General features: G+C 31.9%; 2 pseudogenes across 1 annotated transcript; both read right to left on the bottom strand.

Annotated features, from left to right (window-relative positions):
* Positions 1–6,519: 6,519 nt before the first annotated feature.
* LOC146932507 (putative NAD(P)H dehydrogenase (quinone) FQR1-like 1 pseudogene) lies at positions 6,520–7,032 on the bottom strand (annotated as a pseudogene).
* On the bottom strand, positions 6,776–8,021 carry LOC146932506 (putative NAD(P)H dehydrogenase (quinone) FQR1-like 1; annotated as a pseudogene). Its single transcript, XR_015007131.1, has 4 exons — positions 7,996–8,021; positions 7,747–7,839; positions 7,385–7,652; positions 6,776–7,032 (listed from the first exon to the last, which is right to left on the bottom strand). The product of XR_015007131.1 is annotated as a putative NAD(P)H dehydrogenase (quinone) FQR1-like 1 (transcript).
* Positions 8,022–19,086: the final 11,065 nt, after the last annotated feature.

The raw sequence follows: 19,086 nt of genomic DNA, 5'->3' as shown, positions 1-19,086 counted from the left end.
GGGGGTACGAATTGCTGATGAACAAGGCATGGGTCAGGTTGCAAAAGAGTATTTTGAAACTTTATTTCTAGAGAGTAATAGTACCCGTGCACTGGTTGTAGACATAATAGAAAAAGTTGTGTCTGATGATGATAATGTTATGCTACCCGCTCCCTTTCAGGCTGAAGAGTTTAAGGACGTTATATTTTCTATGCATCCAGATAAGTGTCCTGGTCCGGATGGATTTAATCCGGGCTTTTTTCAACAATTTTGGTCTGTTTGTAATTCTGACATCTTTCAGGAATGTTGTGCGTGCTCAATCATAATCATTTTCCACCGTCACTAAACTCAACAAACATTGCATTAATCCCTAGAGGTAATGAGCAAAAGACTATGAAGGATTGGAGGCTGATTGCCTTATGTAATGTCTTGTATAAATTAGTGGCAAAAGTACTTGCTAATCGACTCAAAAAAATCTTGCATAAATGTATCTCTGAGAGTCAGTCAGCTTTTGTTCCAGAGCGTTCTATTCTTGATAACGTTATAATTGCTATTGAGGTGGTACATCATATGAAAGTTGGTAAGAGAGTTAGAGATAAAAATGTTGCATTTAAATTAGATATTAGCAAGGCGTGTGATAGAATTGATTGGCTTTACCTCAAGGAAGTGATGCTTAAAATGGGTTTTGACAGTAAATGGGTTCAATGGATTATGACGTGTGTTGAAACTGTTGATTACTCTGTCATCGTTAACAATGAGTTGGTAGGTCCGATCATACCAGGTAGAGGTTTGAGACAAGATGACCTGTTGTCGCCTTATTTATTTATTTTGTGTGTTGAAGGCTTATCCTCCCTTATCCGGAAATCAGAACGAAGTGGAGACCTCCATGGCGTGTCTATTTGTACTAATGCACCTGCTATTTCTCACCTCTTGTTTGCCAATGACTGCTTTTTGTTTTTCAGGGCTGATGATAATGAGGCGCAAGTGATGAAGAATATTCTCCATACTTATGAACTAGCTTCAGGGCAGGCCATTAGCCTTCCAAAGTCCGAGGTTTTCTTCAGCAATGTTGTCCCCTCACCTTTGAAGAAAACTATTACAAATATATTAGGTGTCAGGGCGGTGATGGGCACAGACAAATATCTCGGCCTTCCGTCTATGGTGGGAAGAAGCAAAGAGGCGACATTTGGTTTTATAAAGGACCGTATTTGGCACAAAGTTAATAGTTGGAGCAGCAAGTGTTTGTCCAAGGCTGGTCGAGAGGTAATGATTAAATCGGTACTACAATCTATTCCATATTATATTATGAGCATCTTTTTACTTCCAAATAAGCTTGTTGATTTCTCTCAAAAAAAAAAACTTGTTGATGCAATAGAAAAAATGATTAATGCTTTTTGGTGGGGCCATGGTGGTAATATGCGTCGCGGATTACATTGGATGTCTTGGGAAAGATTGTCTGTTCATAAAATTTTTGGTGGTATGGGCTTTAAGGATTTGACCTCTTTTAATGTGGCTATGTTAGGAAAACAGGGATGGAGGTTCCAAACTGATTCTAGCAGTCTTGTTTGTCGATTATTTAAGGCTATATATTTTCCTAATTCTGATTTTATTGGGTCGAAAATTGGACATAACCCAAGCTATGTTTGGCGAAGCATTTTTAGCGCAAAAATTGTGGTAAAACAGGGTGCACGATGGCGGATTGGTTCTGGGGTCAATATACCTTTCTTAGGCGCCCCTTGGCTCAAGGATGGCTTGTCTCTATCCACAACTAATCCTATTTTTGAGCCTTTGATGCAGGTAAAATTATGTGATTTCATTGATCAAGATTTAAAAATGTGGAAGGCGTCTCTCATTCATAGCTTGTTTGATGCGCAAACTGCGCAGCTCATCCTCAACACACCGTTGCAGCCACTTGTATTGGAGGACAAAATGATTTGGAAAGGGGAAAGGAGTGGTAAGTATTCTGTCAAGAGTGCATATAGACTTTGTGTTACTGAAATTGCAGACAACTCTCATATGCATGTTAATGGCCGATGAAACCTCATTTGGAAGCTAAAAGTGCCTCCTAAAATCAAGAATTTTCTTTGGCGAGTGTGTCGTGGTTGTTTTCCAACACGTGCTCGGTTAAATAGTAAAGGAGTCTCTTGCCCACTTGATTGTGTTCATTGTAATCATAATTATGAAGATAGCATCCATATCCTTATTGAGTGTCCTAAAGTTGTTCAAGTATGGCGGAATGCGAATTTATGGGACATAATTGACAGGGTGATCCATCAAGATTATAATATTAGTGCTTTCATTTTCACTCTTTTACAAAATTTATCTCCAGGGCAATGTGAGCTGATGGCAACAATTATGTGGTGCCTTTGGAAATGTAAAAACATAAAACTTTGGCAGCAACAACTCGAGACCGACTCGCAGGTGTTTCAACATGCAACTTATGTACTGAAAGAGTGGCGAACAGCCCAAAGAATTAGATCCAGCAGCAGTACTCAATCCATAACTCCGCAGGTTCAACCTTTGAGACAAGAGGAAGATGTTTGGAAGAAACCGGCACCTGGCAGGTATAAATGCAACATTGATGCATCCTTTTCCACTTCTCTGAACAGGGTTGGTTTGGGCATGTGTCTTAGGGATGATGATGTTGCTTTTGTTCTTGCAAGAACAGAATGGTTTGCCCCTCTTTGTGATATAAATGTGGGGGAGGCTGTTGGACTACACACAGCTTTGGATTGGCTCTCTAATCAACAATTTGATAATGTAGATTTTGTTCTTGATTGTAAAAGGGTTGTTGAGTGTGTCAATTCTAGTTTAGATGATAGTAACGAGTTTGGATGTATTATCACTGCTTGTAAACAGCTGCTAGTAGATAGATTTCAGAGCTCTCATATTGAGTTCAGCAGGAGGCAAGCAAATAGGGTAGCTCACGAGTTAGCTCAGGCAACCCTGTCTAATCCTATCCCCCATGTTATTGATGATGTACCTACATGTATTTGGCATATTTTAGCTAATGAAATGCAATGAATTTCTTCCTTAAAAAAAAAGCAAAAAAGACTAACTTTAATCATATTTAATTATGTTGTTTCAAAAATTATCTTTTCCAAAGGTAAATTAAATGCAAAATGCATTCAATTTGTTCTCTCTTTCATTTTCTCAATAACCATAACTAATGAAAATTGTTTTTGCATCCTCCTATAAAACTAATTTCAAGGATAACACAAGAAATTATGTTACATACTATTATGTTTTAGTTTTCTTAATAAGTGTGATTTTTCTTTTTTTTTCTTATAATATGGGACGGAGGGAGTACAGTCTTAAACAATGAAAAAATTGTGAGGCTGCAAGGTTTGATTGGTTGGTGCAAGCTTCCAAGGAGTGGTGAATCATGCACTAAATTAGTGGGACAAATCCTAAAAGATTGAATTGAATATTCTTCAATAAGTGAATAATGGTAAGAAGACATTCTCTAACACACATCTCAATACACTTTTTTTTATTGGTTAAAATTTACAGGACTCTCATCAAATTAATTATGTGGATTACATCTAAAATTGGTGGACCGATATAAATTTTAACCAATAAAAAAAAAGTGATGAGATGTGTGTTAGAAAATGCATTGCTACAATTCCTCGTTAGTTTGTGGACGTTACACCGATGGCTTTTCCTTTTATCATAAAAAATTTAGACAAGAAAATAATGTCCCGGTACATATGACAGGAAAAAACAATTCCGAATGCAAATAGTATTTAAATTCATATCTCACTTAAAATAATAGATGAAATTCAAATCTACAAAACTTTAGTTTATTCCACTCAACCACTCCTTTAATATTCACAAGTCGATGGTCATTGATGCCTCATGAGTCAACAATTTGTACAAATAGCATAAGAACTTAAGAAGGTAATGACGAAAATGAAAGCTAAGGACCAAATTTAGAATTAAGTTATCATTCTATACAAAACTATATTTTAACCTGTGAAAGCTGTTGCAAATGAGTTTCATTCCATTTTGCATTAGATCCACCAGTTGGCCTTGTAACATGCTCATTTATGTCAAAAACTTTTGATTTTGATATATACATATTAAAATTGTTGCCTCTTTTATTACAGTTAGATATTTACATATGAAAATTGTTGCAACATATCCTATGCCAATATCATTTTCCATTTGAAAGTAATGTCAATTCAAAAGTATGCTTAAAATAGTGATTTGGTAACTTTTGTTGTAGGTGGCCATTTCTAGTTGTCCTACCCATTATTTGGCGATGTAATTTGACTTGCTAACTTACACCAAATGTATAAAGGTTGAGGGCATAAACCAGTCCTAACTTTATTTGATCAACTCGGTATTGTATACTTCACTTTTAGGTCCAATTTTCATGCTTTTGGTTGTCATGGACACTATTTTATTGTAACGTCACATTCCTTAAAGAGAAAAATATAAACAACATTTTTTAATTGCCTAAAACTTTTTAATCTGAACTTGGTTTAAATTCTGTTAAATAATGCTTCTAAATTTGTTATCAAGTTTTACAAATCAAGCAGTGAAATTTACGATATACTTTAATAAAAATTTTACATAATCAGGAATTTCTAAATGACAAATTTGAAAAAAAAAAAATCTTAAATCTAGACGTTGACTGTGATCTAGCATCTAATGACGCCTTAAAATTATTTATTCCTGAAAAATAAATATTAATGTGGGTAAGATATTGATTATCTCAGTGAGCTTCCAAAAAATGGGGAAAAAAAATAATCTTGCCTTAGAACAAGAGTTTCAATTAAAACATAAACATAACTAAGAACTTTTTTTTTTTTGGTACAGATAACAAGAACTTAATCACAACATATGATTAAACTTGAGATAACTTATATTTTGATAACTTAATTAATTAGGTTGCTGAACGTGGGAAAACCTCTGAGAACCTAACATATTCTTAACTTTATGGTAAGGCATAGATATATTGACTTCGGTTTACTCCTTCTTATACGTCCCGTCATAGATGGATAATCCACCTAGCCAAGGTGAATCCTAATATTCCTACTTAAATACCTCAGATACATAATAATACATACTATGTATTATAACGTTCATACTCAAAGTATACCTTATAACTTCAAATAAAATGTAATATAAGGAGTTCAATAATCATCGGCTAAGTATTCTCACTCAATAAATTCTTATATATTGAGTGAGGTTTGGTGTGGTGAGTTTTGGACGTGATGGGCTTATTACTAAGTACACCTCTCTAATAGTTAAACCCTTTCACTAAACTCTAATTTCACTCCAAAGACCCCAAACCACCAAGTATAGATACATGTTTCATTCAATAATATTAAGACTAAGATTTAATCAAAATTAATTACGAAGAGCAAATAACGGAATGTTACATTTATCGTCAAACAAATCAGACCCGATATCACTCTTATATGCGAGTAATATTTCTTTGGGCACAAACCCAAATAAAAATATACGGACACACACAAAACTAATTTTTTTTTAAATAGAATAAAATTAAAAGATATCAATTGATGTAACTAAATTATTTTTTTTAATTTTGTTCATTTAGCCTTTTCAAAAAAAAAATTGTTCATTTAGTGTAAATGTGTCTAAATAATATTGATTTGAGATTGTGTCCAGACTTTCTCTATACGTACCATTGGGATACCAATGTTATATAATATTGGTCAATGAAGTTGTGCCACATAGCACTTCACATACATCTCTTTTCTCTTTCTTCTTTACACCTTCCTATGTAGCACACCTTTATTGACCAATGTTATATAACATTGATATCCCAATGGTACACAAGTGCTCTCCTACTCGTTATACTCCCTCTGGTCACATTTATAAGCAACTTTTACTTTTCCACATTCATTAAATAACCAATGTATCTAGACTTCATTATTATCCAAATATATCAATTATTCAATGAACTTGAAAAAGGAATATTTGCTTATAAATGTGACCGGAGGGAGTATCTTAAAATCATTGTATAAGGTGCATCGTACATTCATTGAATTAACTTCCTCATACTGTCAATTCCAAAAACAAATTTTCTATCATTTTTGTGGACCCTGCCATGCTTCTCTTCTTAACACATTCTGACTCAAATATAAGACGTAGCTATAGAATAATATTTAAATTTAGTAAACTAAACAATACTTAGAGACCAAATTTACTTCACTGAAAGTTGCACATGAAATATATTTTTTTAAGCATCTTCAATGGGGTTCTTAAGAGTTCTTTATTTAATAAGGATCATTCAATGTTAAGGTCACTTCATTGGAGGAGGAAGAAAAAAGTGTCTCTATTAAGTAACAGACAATTATATAAGGACACTTTCTCCTGAGCAAATAACGGGTCTCACGTTTGAAAGAAGTAGTAAAATATGTACAAGTTGGTCACAGTTTCAAAAGAAGTAATATTTTACGAAGTAATTTATAATTTATTAAATAAATTAATTTTATATAATGATATAAAGTTAATGAGATTTATTTAAACACTTTTCATTAGAGTTTCTGTTAGTGTATTGCCATCTAATCCTTAAAAAGAACTTTTATTAAAAAATTATAAATAAATAAGGAGTACATGTGGGGTCTATTAAAAGAGCATATATTAATGGACGGTTATATACAGTGATTTGAGTCTTGAGAATGCTTTAATTGCTGTCTCCCCAAATATATCATCACAAAACTTTCGACTGTAACAGTTATGTTATGCCTCAACTTCATATCTGATAAACTTCATATCTCTTTTTCAATTAACATCTTATTCTGTTGGACATTATAGAAACTTGAAACTGAATGTGATGCACAACACAACACGCTTTATGTATAGAGGATAAAAATCACTGAGATCCTTTGAGCTTCTTTGCAATGCCAGCAAAATGCTTCCCCTGATGGAAAGCTTGAGCCAATTCCAACTCGGTAGGCTGTCTCGAGCCATCTCCAGCGTAGGTTCCGGAACCATACGGGGAACCACCCTTTATACTCTCCATCTGAAACATACCAGCACCAAATGTGTAACCAATGGGCACAAAAATCATTCAACCTGCAGAGTTTTGAAATCAGAAAAGCAGTCAGGGCCTATTTGGATTAACTTATATGAATTTATATATTGGTATAAGCAATTATGAGACTGATTGAGAGAGCTTACAGAAATAGCTTATGAAAGTAACCTATAACTTATATATAAACAGTTTAAATTTGTTTTATATTTTCGTAAAGAAATAATTTATACATAAACACTTATATGATAAGTGCTTCTGCTATAAGCGCTTAATTAAGTAGTTTATCGAAATATTTGAGCTTCTTTGCTTGAGTTTTTATTAAAGAAAATTGCCCTTTACTTTAATTAAGAGACGGGCCTTTGAAACAAAACTGAGTGAGATTCGGGAACTAACGGTGTAGTCTCTTCTCTTGTCCTCCTCCTTGAGAAGCAGTGCTGTAAAAGATTCCTGCAGGCTTTCCTGCAAGTGCCTGAGTACGCCATAGGCCACCAGTTGCATCCAAGAATGCTTTAAATTGAGCGGCCATCATTCCAAATCTTGTCGGGAAGCCAAGCAAAAAACCATCAGCCTCAGGTAGCGCATCAGGTGTAATAATTGGCACATCACTCTTTGGAGGTCCTCCCATCTTCCCAACGACTTCCGCAGGCAGTGTTTCAGGTACCTATACGTATCAGATGATGATTTTGTAAATGCAGAATAAAAATTCCCTAAAGAGAAAATCAGGTATATAACCAGAAAGACTTATCACTACCAACCTGCTATAGCTTTGCTTCTACTCCTTCCACGGAAGCCGCCCCTTTAAAATCTCTTGAGCTAGCTTCTCAACATGTCCGTATATAGAATAGTAACTAAACAAGCAGCATAAATTATTTTTTCAGATTCATGTAACATCATTACGATAGACATTATACAAATAAGTATAGCTTTCATAAATTATTTTATCAGTAATAAATTATTAGATTGCTTTTGAATCAAGAAATAGGAAGAAAGAATGGCTAGCTTACACAATGTAAACTTTAGTGGCAGCCATTGATGGATGTGTAATGCTTTCTTTCTCTCGCAAAAGAAGAAACTAACAAAGTGGCGTTGGTGTGTTGACAGGGTTCCTATGCTTTATATACTGCATGTGTCGTGCAAATAAATTGTTTTATAATTTATTTGCTTAATTACTATTTTTAGTTGCTTAATTGCCCGGTCAGTTAACTTTGCTATTTTCTTGCGTCAAATGTCTGTTTACCAAGTTACTCCTAATTTCTAGCTATTACAGTCCTAATGTCACGTTGAAAACACACCACAGAAAAATACAGAATTTTTTTTTCCTGCCCCTATCTCCAAAAAAAATGATATGTCTACCCCTAGTTGAACATTATTGTTGTAAATACCCTTGTTCTTCTTTTAACTTGGCGAACATGTCATTTTTTCAACCATCCTCTGCACTGTGCAACTCTGTGCGTTCTAAATTTAAGTTGGCGAGCTGGAATTTTTTAAGTTTTTTTCTTGTTCGTTATTTCAAATGGCGAGCACATTAATTTATTTTTGGACCATGCCCTTGTTCCATATATAAAATGGCGACCATGCCATTATAGTTATAATTTTCCCTTTATCTTTAAATTTAGGTGAGATAGTTTTTAAAGGTGGCTCATACATGATTTTTTAAATATTTTTTCTTGCTATTCCTTTGAAATGGCGAGCAAGGCCATTTTTTTTTCGGTCTACTTTTAAAAATGCGAACATGCCTATTTGCGAACATGCCTATTTTGTTTTTTTTTTTTTTTTGCGGTTTTACATTTTTTTTACAATTTTTTATTAAAAATACCACATTTCTTGAATTTTAAAAAACAACCTAAAATGATTTTTTTTTATTAAACATTAAACAAAAATACATTAAAATGAAACATTGTTACAAACCTAAAACATCTATTACATTTATCTTCTCCAAATTTTGTGCCCATGAGTACCACATCCAACAGGTTTGATTTTTCGTTGAGGTCGACCGGGTGGCGCTATTTGTAGTTGTGGCTCCTCGTCCTCGTCATCATCATCATCATCCTCCTCCTCCTCCTCCTCCTCCTCCTCCTCCTTCTTCTTCTAATTGTACATCCTTTTCTTGTTCTACTCCGTCTTCATATTCTTCTTCTACTTCTACCTCTTCTTCTTCTACTACTACCTCTTCATCTTCCTCACTCTGAGGTTCATTACGATGAAGTGCCCACAGACTGTTCATCGCATCATTGCCCATCTGTGTCGTTGTGAGTATTGGTGGTCGAGACCAATGTGTTTGTTGGGATGATTCTGGGAAGGAGGATTGCATGTATGCTGGTGGTAGGTTAAAGCTTTCATTGGGTGATGGTCGGTGGAAGCGGTGGCTAGATTCTGCCTGGAGAGTGAATGAATGATGGGAATGTTGGCTATGGTGGCTAGATTCGGGGTAGCTTCCAAATCGAATGGGAGAATTTTGAAATGATGGATACATGGGTGGTGTGTATTGGAAAGTGTTTTGAAATTGGTTAAATGTGTTGGGTTGTGGGGTGTAATAGGTGTGGTTTGGTTGTGGTGTGTGTACGGGGTGTGTCTGGTTTTGTGTGTTGGGTTGTGGTGTGGGTGGGTAATCTGGTTGATTTTGTGGAATGACCCTTAGACGTGCCCGTGGGTCTCCCAAGACCGGTCATATTCGCAGAAATTGTCCAACTGTTAATCACCAGTAGTTAATTTTCTTCGTAATGTATTTTATTCCGAATTATCTTAATATAATAATTATTATTATTATTATCATTTTGCTCATCTATTTATTAATAATGTTTAATTTTTTTAATTAAAAATATTTATATACAATGTAGGTAATTTCATTAAAAAATAATACACAACGTTTACATTATATTATACTAGATGAACCTTCTTTCAAAAACAAAATTAAATTTCTTTAAAAAAAACAAAATTAAACTAAAATCGCCATTTTATATATTAAACTAATATGCTGCTCTTTATTTATATATGGAACAAGGGTATGGTGAAATAAAAAATTAGCGTGCTCGCCAATTGAATTAACAAACATGAAAAAAAAAACTTAAAAAAATGCCAAATTAAATGTAGATCTCACTCAGATATGTTCAGACAAAGCTGCAAAGCCTGCAAGATTTCAGAGGGGTGTTGAAAAAATGGACATGTTCGCCAAGTTAAAAGGAGAACAGGGATATTTGCAACAATAATTTTCAACTAGGGGCAGACTTATCAATTTTTTTGGTGATAGGGGCAGAAAAAAAATTCCAAAAATAGAACTCAGCAACATAATTTTGTTTCTTGGTTTTTCTAATAAAAAAAGTCGCACAACACAAACTAAGTATAAGTTTCTTTGACCATTCAAAACTCATTTCTGAGATCTTACTAATTAATGTGTGGTGTTAGTAAAAAGAGACCGTTGAGAACGAGTATTAGCTATGAGACCAACCGCATTGAGTAACCTATATATGGTGGCGAAATAAGCACAAGTGTATTTGCCCGCCTCAGTCAATAATCGATAAATTTTCTTATACTCTATTTAATATTATTCATAGTCGATTTATTTGTGTTAACGTTTATTGTTGATTTATTACTTAATAATAATTTTATGTCTAATTTTTCTAACATAAATGTCTTTATTTTACTTTCATGTTTTCTTCACTGTTACACTTATGATAATTGGTTTGGTCGAAACATAACTAAAATTATATCAAAAATTGTTTTTTAACTCCAATCCGTACAGATGATTTATTGATTTTATTCATCACTTGAGTTCAATCATTATTATTATTATTTGAATTAGGGAAATGTTAACTAGTGTTTCCGGGACACTAGTTAAAGAGACTATAAATTTTGCTTTGGAAAATGATAAAAAGTTGAATGTTCCATTTATGAAAGTCATGAAGTTGTTGTTTTTAATGAAAAATTTCTATTTTAACTTTCTTAACTAGTGCCCTAAAGACACTGGTTAACATGACCCTATGAACTATCATATTATTTGTACGAAAATTTCAAAGTCATTTAGCAATGATTAATCTCAACATTTTAACATGTTGCAAATGATTTTTAGCCGAGATGGTATCAACCTAATTAAGATTATCACAAATATAATGATGCCTCTTCATGACAATTTTGTTTAAAAAAATAATAAAATCAAACTCATTTTTATGAAAGTGATGTAGTGAATATGTGATATTAGATCCAAACTTATATGATTTGATATGATCATTTAAAGTGTAACCAAAAAAAAATATGATCATTTAAAGTATTTTTCTTTTTTCAAATTCTCCCTAACATGAACCCGTATGTGGCTTATACCCACAAAAACTTATGTGAGATTAGATATTTCAATGATAACGTAAAAAATTTTACATGGTCAATGTTTATATGTCTATTAAATTATATTTTTATTATAAAAAACTATGTTTCCATTTAAAAAAAATCAGATACTTCGCCGTTGGTTATTGAAGGATTAGTCATTTAGTCTTATAGCAGATTCGAAAAATTTAAACCCGTGACGATATCTTAAAGCTTTGTCGAGAGAAAAAGATAAAAGTGTTATGAATAATAATATTAGCATGATGTGGATGTCTATTGTTCCTAAGCTTTCTATATTCCCTAACTCCTATGAGTAAATGGCTTTAGTCATTATCATTTACATTTAGTCATATGACTCTTCATACACTTGTAACTTACAATATTTGTGTCTTATAAATAGGACATATATGCAATGTAAAGGGCACACTTGTGAAGAGAATAATACAAAAGCTTTCATCATCTTCTTCCTCTTCTTCTTTGATCTTGTTCTTTATGTTTATTTTATAACACGTTATCAGCACGAAACTCTGACCAATTGAGATTCGAAAGTTTGGAGCTTACACAGTTGTGCAAAAGAAGAACGTAAGGTCAGTTTTATTTCTTCTCATTTTTTTAAAAGAGAAATTTCTTCTCATTCTTTTGAATATGTTTGATTATGATTTTTGCTACTAATGAGTTCTAAGAAGGCATATAAATTAAAGGTAATGTCATATCTTTACATACTTGATATTTATAATTTGTGCTCCACGTATTATTTTTTTTGGTAGAATGCTCTATATAATTGTTTTTCCAATGTAATTTTAATTATTGTGGTTGTGAATGTGATGTTATTATTTCTTTTGAAAATATTAAGTTTAAGAATAATATTATTTTGAATTGGGAACCTTGTTAGTTGACAGGAGAACTATATATGAATTTTGTAGTACTAATTCCTTCTAAAAAGTATGTCTATGATATTTTGAGGTCTCAAGCAAGTATTTCTCCTAGAACTTGACCTCACTAAGGATCACAATAATTTTATGTATATTTTGTTGGATTTTGTTTGTGAACGAAAGATGTGCTTTGTGAAAGACTACAAATTATACTATAATTACTGAAGGCTCCAGAAGAGCAAATATATTGTCTTTTGTGAAATTAATTTTAGTATTATATTTGACACTATAAAATTATAGAAGGCTTCAGAAGAGCAAATATATTTTTATATGGAATAATAGAATTACGTACTGAGATGCATTATTTGATGTCCAGTAGAGCATTATATCATATTGAAAAAGAAAAAAAAAAGGTTATATCTTGATTTATACTGCACTTATATTAGTGCACTTAAACCAGAAGTTTACATATTATATTTTTAGTGCAATTGAAGCACATATTATTGTAAACCAGAAGTTTACAAATTGTATTAAATTTATCGTTGACGAGACCGGTTGGGTTATCCCGGATCTATTATGATGCATAAGTTAGTTGGAAAAAAAATTGGATATATGTTGAAGAGCCAGAAGATTCTTCAATCTAGTAACTATTTTGTTACTAGTTCCCATAGAAAGTTGACAACAAGAATGAGTCTCTCACTTATATAAGGTGATATTTAAATAAATACAATGATCATGTAAATCACTTGGATATTATAACTAAATGATCACATGTATATCCACAACCAGAAGTTTGTGAGATTATTATGTCAACAAATTTGACTAAGAGTTTATTTTAAGATCTTTTCAGAAAGCATTTGATAAGTATCATTTGTCAATTGATATTGAATAACCGGTAGCATATGCTCATAAAAATGGACTTGAAGATCCATTCTTTAGACGTCTAAAGTTAATTGTATAATTGATACTTATCAGACTATGCCTTATAAACTCTATTTTGGTTATGAGACCATGTCTTATAAACTCAATTTTGGGAATCAACAAGTTGTTGAGATGTTGATTTGCATCAAGCCAACACAATACGATATATAAGTTCTCCCCTTAATTTATCATTGGTTTTAGGTTAACAACCTAATATTTCTCATCTAAGTGGATGTTTGGATGTGTTGTGTATATCACAATTGCTCCAATAAAATGCACTACGATAAATCTCGAAAGAATATTGGGAAAAAAATATTTGATATGAATCTCCATCTATCATTAACTGTATTGAGCCAACTTATTTACAGTCTAGTAGGCTGATTATCAATTGATGAATTAGTTTTCCCAATATTAGGGGGAGATAATAAGCAGCTGAAAATGTGAACCTAAAGTTCAAATAAATTATTTGAAAGGAAATATTATTGTCTCGTCTTGATCCTCAAGGTATAACTCATTTGCAAAGGTAAATAAATCAAATATCAGCTGTTAATGCTCCAAATAAAATAGATGTCCTTGTCGGATAATCTAATATGCAAATGAGTCTCAACTGTGCCTGAAGCATGGTAGATAAATCGGTTCCAAATATAAAAATCCTCGAATAAGAAAAGGAGCTTAAAGGAATGATAACCCAAACGAGGATGTAGAAACTGAAAGTGTTTTCTAACATAATTGATTTATTTGTTCCAGAAGAACTAATCAGGTACCTGAAACTTATGAAATATTAATATTATGTCATGAATGAAAGATCTCAATGAAATGAGATGGAACCAAAGTAAAGTCAACGTCGACGTGTTTTTGGATATAATATAGCGATGTATGTGATAAGTAATAATGAAAATCATGAATTCAACTCTATTAAAGATTATAGAAGAAAAAAAATATCTGCAGATGGAAAGAGACAATTCCAGTGAAATCAAACTCGCTTTGTAAAGCTGAATTCTTTGGATCAGTAGTCCACACACTCGAAGATGTGAAGTTAATTAGATATGTATGATTTTTCACGCGAAAAGCGAATCAGAATGGTAAAATACACACACACATATATATATATATATATATATATATATATATATATATATATATATATAGAGTTTGATATGTTCACCTGAAGTGAATTGGTAAAACTGTCTATCATTTATTTTTAAGAGACATATTCTTTAGACACATATTCACCTAAAGTGAATTCAAGAACTTTTTCATACTTGATTAAGTTCAGTAGCACATGAAAGGCTCAAATTATATAAAATATGTGCTACAATATATTTGTATGGCTCACTTGATAGTGATGATTATAGGGTTTCATTTGCGTAAGACATACTATCAAAATTATTGAAAATATGACATCATTTTTCTATTTTAAGGATTTGGAAATAAATTCGTTATAATCAATTTTATGATAATGATATAAAATCTTATTAGAAATCCTGAAGAGATTCTAAAATTTGTTATTATATAGATGTTGATATGGACAAATCTAATTGATTATGTATTAGAATGGTTGTGATGTCACTTGATGTGAGTAAATATCATGTCCTCAAGAAAGTTATGAATAACTTGAATTGGTTAAGTGAGGACACTAATGTATTTTGCTTATTATTTATATATCGTGGTATTTTAGTTTTGTCAATATAGATATTGCAGCAAAGTCAAGCATACAATTTGTACCTTAGAGAAAGAACAATATCATTCAATCGTTCGAAAATGCTAACACCACATCAAGGAAGTAGAGAATGCTCTTTATTAAAGATTATGATTTTATACATACAAGAAACTGAATTTTAAGAGGAGGTTCTTTCAACAACCCAATATGAAGATATCTCATGAGCCGCTAATTTGGAGAAGAGTATGGAGATAGATCATATCTTTCTACAGAGTCACCGCCAAATAAAGATTTTGAGTAACCAGTATAAAAGTTTATTGAAATTTCTTCGTTGTCTTTATGAGGGGGAGACAAAAATGTGTTCTGCACTCTTTTTCCCTTAACCATGGTTTTATCCCACTGGGTTTTCCTGGTAAGGTTTTTAACGAGGCAGATTATAACACAAAAGGATGTTGTACTCTTTTTCCTTCACTAGAATTTTTTTCCCACCGGGTTTTTCTCTAGTAAAGGTTTTAATGAGGCATATCCTTCATGGACATCCAAGGGGGAGTGTTATGAATAATAATATTAGCATGATGTGGATGTCCATTGTTCCTAAGCTTTCCATATTCCCTAATTCCTATGAGTAAATGGCTTTAGTCATTATCATTTACATTTAGTCCTATGACTCTTCATACACTTGTAACTTACAATATTTGTGTCTTATAAATAGGACCTATATGCAATGTAAAGGACACACTTGTGAAGAGAATAATACAAAAGCTTTCATCATCTTCTTCCTCTTCTTCTTTGATCTTGTTCTTTATGTTTATTTTATAACAAAAAGATCTTAGTTATAGTGGGTTATAAAAAAAAAAAACTATGGCTAAAACATTATAATTTTATTTAGAGGAAAAATATACATTTATCAACAATAATAGAACCTAAAGTAATGTTGAAACCGAAAAGAAAATTGAAGTAATGCTGAATATGTTCGTTACAACTTACAATCTTAAATAATTAAAAAATGAGTAAATGGTCCTGACTCTGCACCTCGCTGTCACAAAGGTCCCTGACTCCGCACTTTCGCTATCACTTTAATCTCTGGCGTTAAATAATTATGTTAAGTGATGATGCAGTACATATTTTACGATGACATGACATTTGATGTGTCACAGGGACTAAAGTTAAAGTAAAAGTAAAAAAATTGTCACTTTGGTCCCTGAACCAAAAATCAATATCCTTAAATTGAATTTCAAATCCATAAATCTCAAACCCCTAAATGTTGTCTAATTATCTCTTTTATTGAAAATCAATCTTTCATTAAACACCAATTTATTGTTAGATCTTTGACTGTGCATATTTCATACCAATTTAGTTGAGACGAGCCGTTAACAGTTCAGTCTTACCCAAATAGTTATAATTTACTTTCAAAATTGAACCATGAACCATGAACACTAAGTTACTCCTCTTATATTCGTGAAAGAAAAGTAAAAAAGCTTTAATAGAAGACACTAAATAAAAATGGATTTGAAAGAAAGAAAGGAACGGGAAACATCTAGAGTACACAACAATCACAACTATGAAAGACACTAATGTCTTTTTACAAGTTTTTAACACTAATGTCTTATTGTTGTCAGTAGGTCGCATTTTGTTAAATTAACAATTTGCTAGGGACTTTAGTTAGAGTACATGTTTACTGTCAATGATCTAACTGATAGTAAACTTTCTCTTATGATGAATTTAGATACATCATTTAAAAATAAAAAATTTCTTATGATAGAAGCTGGGGTAGTAATAAAGATCGGAGAGAGAATCTAGATCCAAATATAAACTATCAATTATAAATGAAATTTTTCTTATGATAGAAGCTGGGGTAGTATCTCAAGTTCCTTTTGTGCTCATAGCGCAATCAGTTTTGACAGTTTGTCCTCTCCTATCTCCATCACTCTTCTTGCTCTGCAGCTAGCATGGAGTAACTAGTGTTAAAGAATGTAGTTTTGTTTCGTATTCTTTCTTTTTCCTTTTCATCAACACTAATAAAATTACTTCAAGCCAACCTTTCCAAATGCACAACCACGATAAAACTAACATCTTTCATAAATTGAAAATGAGTTGTTAAAGTCAAATGGTACGTAATTTTCACAAAATAGTAAGAACACAGTTTTTCTCAAAAAGTGAGATCATAGAGATCAATTAAATTAATTAATCATACTATATATTAAGTCTAGAGAATACTATATCATTATCTATTTCTTAAGGTCCCTCTTTCTCTCATTTAGTCTACTCTCGCTACCAATTCCTCTCTTATCTTAGTCTTCTCTAAATATTTCCAAATCATCTAAATTGAAAGAAGTTGTTCCAGGCTCTATTTTCCCCAAAAAGAAAAAGCAGATACCTAATAAACTATTTTATTGAAAAACTAGTTTATATGTTATAAGTTAACTTATAAGTTATACGCTAGTTTTTCTATAAACATTGTAGCCAGTGGCGGAGCCAGAAATTTTAAGTAGTGCGGGCAATATTTACATATAAATTTCTAAAATAAAAATAGAATAAAATAAGTGTTACAAAAATATATTGACTATAATTTTTTTTTTTAGATAATATTGGAGACTGCTAATTTACACCCACCTAAATACACTAAGGTGTAAATTAGCAAGCTACACCCACTTATATTTTACTAAAACACCATTTTGTTTTTGTTCTAATTAAATTTAAATAGAAAGGCAATTTTGTAACTACTGTAATGAAGGTCCTTAAAAAAAGAAACAAAAAAGACAATGACATGCTTAAGGTACAAAATGTGTAATAGAGACAAACCTTTAAGAAAACAATATTTGGAATGATGAAAGTGATCAGTGTAAATTAGTGAGGTGAGTGTAAACAATTTGATAAAATTTATAAAAATGAGTGTATATAATCAAGTGGGTGTAGGTTGCTAACTTACACCTTAGTGTTTTTAGGTGGTGTAGCTTGCCAATTTACACCTTAGTGTTTTTAGGTGGGTGTAAATTAGCAGCCCCTATAATTATAGAAGTAATGTTTTCGAAAAATGAAACTAAATAAAAGAAACAAAGAGTAGGAAAACACATAGAGGAGAGGTGCATGTATTATTTATAATATGTAATCTAGTTATCATAACTCTATCATCATATTTATAATACTGTGTGTATATATGTATGTGCTGGTGCTGGAAATCTATGATGTAGTATTATATAGGATGGATATGAAAAAATTTCAAAATTAGTGGGGGCACTTGCTTGCACAAGAGCCAACATGGCTCCGCCCCTGATTGTAGCGTATAACTTATAAGTTAACTTATAACATATAAACTAGCGTATAGTGCATAAGCTAACTTATAACAGATAAACTAGTTGATTAAATTTGTTGTTTTTGGTAAAGTTAATGGTCGAACTAACTTATAAATATGAAATGACATTAAAAAAATATGTTTATTTAATATTTAATATTTTCAAGATAACAAGAATAAAATTGAGATAAAAACAAAGGGTATATTAGGCATTTAATTATTGTCCAAAGGGTTTTTTTTTTTGTCATGAGGTCATAAAATTAGGCATTGCTAAGGACCGAGTCTATTTTTTTCAAAGATGAAAAAAAAAATCTAAGTAACCGACTGGAGTCCGCATTTTTTATTAAGTACCACGATGTTCTTCACTATTGCAAATGTTGAAAAGAAAGACAAAGCATGGGGAACACCACAAAAAGTCGTACAAATTTGTCAAAATAATAGTAGCTAGGAAAGAAAGGTATACCGATTGCGGTAAAAACCAACCGCATTAGTTTGTGGAATAAGATCCCACCAAGGTAAAGTCCTAGACATCCACCGTTAATCACAGAAATAAAAACCAAGGCTAGTAACTAATATTCCTTCCGTCTCTAAATTATAGTCGTTTAAGGTTTGTGCACGATTATTAAGGAAATAATTAGTTGGGTTGATTTTGATAGTAAAATTAGTGTCATTTACTAAAACACCCTTATTAATTGTAGTTAGTGGAGTAGTTAAGTTGGATGAAATTCAATAAATAAGGATATATTAATGGAAAAAAATAATAAATGCTGCATTGGTATTCTAAAGTGGCAATTATTTTGAGAAAAAGAAAAAATGGTAAAGTGACAATTATTGTGAGACAGAGGAAGTAATATGAATCAAAAGATTCCTACATGTCTTTATGACACATATGTTAAGGATGTCTTTATGACACACGTGTTAAGGAATTCATAAATAGTAAGCATTTATAGAAAAATGTAATTTTTTAAATTTTGAAAAATCAGTTGGCATATTTATAATATACTCCATATTTAGTATACTAACATGTGTCTTAGAT

This window comes from Medicago sativa, chromosome 4 (assembly GCF_051527215.1).
Source record: "Medicago sativa cultivar Bolivia chromosome 4, Bolivia_mono, whole genome shotgun sequence".
Taxonomy (NCBI): Eukaryota; Viridiplantae; Streptophyta; class Magnoliopsida; order Fabales; family Fabaceae; genus Medicago; species Medicago sativa.
This window is presented reverse-complemented; position numbering and strand designations above follow the sequence as displayed.